We start from the raw sequence: 1,483 nt of genomic DNA, 5'->3' as shown, positions 1-1,483 counted from the left end.
GGAGGAGGGGGAGGAGGGGATATGCGTGTGTTCCATGTGCTTATGTGTGTGTGTGTGTGTGTGTGTGTGTGTGTGTGCGTGTGTGTGCGTCGGGAATAAATCAGCGGCGCGACGCGGCTCGGCACGCACCTGGTGCCCGGCCGGAACACCGGGATAATCACAGGACGAGCGGTTAGCGGAGAAAATGCGGCTGATTCACCGCCGCCGTTAGTCAGTCGGGCGCGGCGGGCGTGTAGCTGCCCGGCCGGGGTTGGGAGGCGGCCCCGCGGTCGGTTTTACGACATATTTCCAGGCCGGCGCGACCGGCCAATGGCTCGGAACATGTTGCGTCACGCGGCTTTGATGGAATGGCCGCCATTGTTGCCTGTTACGGCGGCGCGTTTGTCACTCGCTTACTTGTCACAGATGTTTCGCTAAGCGAGCGTTAAGAATTCCGACACCAGAATCGGGACAAAATGGCTTCCAATCTGACCGTAGTACGTATTATGGTGATCAAATACTGTCGATGTGATTAGGGAATTTAAATGGAAATAGGGCAATGATATCAACTGCCGCAATTTTCGTGTTGCACGTGTCACTAGAAGACCACTGCTGTAGGAGAAGCACACAAACGCGCGGTTTTCGTAGAGCCGATACGTGACAGCCAAACGACACGTTACAAAAAGAACTATATTGCAGTGCTTGTGTTTTAATTCGAACGATACCAATGTTAGATCAGACATCAATGCATGTCCGAAGAAACTGTTGTGAAGTACGTAAAATGTTTTCACAGTTGCAACAAAGAACAATCATCAGCTGTATAAGAGCGAATGGCGAGAACGAAAGTTGGACTATGACCGGACCTCGGATTTCCCACTTTACGCAAGCGGTCGTCTTTTCTCTTTTAGCTAATCGTGCACGACTCACGGTCAGAATCAGACTTCCACACGTCGTCGCTCTTGCGTCACAACCTGAACTCTTAAACATATCACGTAATAAATGATGACTAACTGAAACCCTCAGCTGCCGACAGGTGTTCATGATATACCTCGATGTGGACAGATGAAAATGTGTGCCCTGACCGGGACTCGAACCCGGGATCTCCTGCTTACATGGCAGACGCTCTATCCATCTGAGCCACCGAGGACACAGATGAATAGTGCGACTGCAGGGACTTATCCCTTGCACGCTTCCCGTGAGACTCACATTCCCAACTGTCCACAATTCTAAATATGTAATGTACCTTATAGACATTAGCCCGTTCACTCATTACTCGCGCACGCTTTGGCGATACCCGTAAGAGTTTGGGCCACCTGTGCGCATCCGCACAGACGAAGGCCAATGGCTGGGTAGCGTGCTCGAGTAATGTGTGAATGGTTCAAATGGCTCTGAGCACTATGGGACGTAACATCTGTGGTCATCACTCTCCTAGAACTTAGAACTACTTAAACGTAACTAACCTAAGGACATCACACACATCCATGCCCGAGGCAGGATTCGAACC

At 50.9% G+C, this 1,483-nt stretch overlaps 1 non-coding gene across 1 annotated transcript; it reads right to left on the bottom strand.

Moving 5' to 3' along the window:
• Nucleotides 1-1,052: 1,052 nt before the first annotated feature.
• On the bottom strand, nt 1,053-1,127 carry Trnat-ugu. The gene has a single exon. It is a non-coding gene; the product is annotated as a tRNA-Thr (tRNA).
• Nucleotides 1,128-1,483: the final 356 nt, after the last annotated feature.

The sequence above is a fragment of the Schistocerca americana genome, chromosome 8 (genome assembly GCF_021461395.2).
Source record: "Schistocerca americana isolate TAMUIC-IGC-003095 chromosome 8, iqSchAmer2.1, whole genome shotgun sequence".
Taxonomy (NCBI): Eukaryota; Metazoa; Arthropoda; class Insecta; order Orthoptera; family Acrididae; genus Schistocerca; species Schistocerca americana.
The sequence above is the reverse complement of the archived record's forward strand: the minus strand, read 5'-3'. Positions and strand labels throughout refer to the sequence as shown.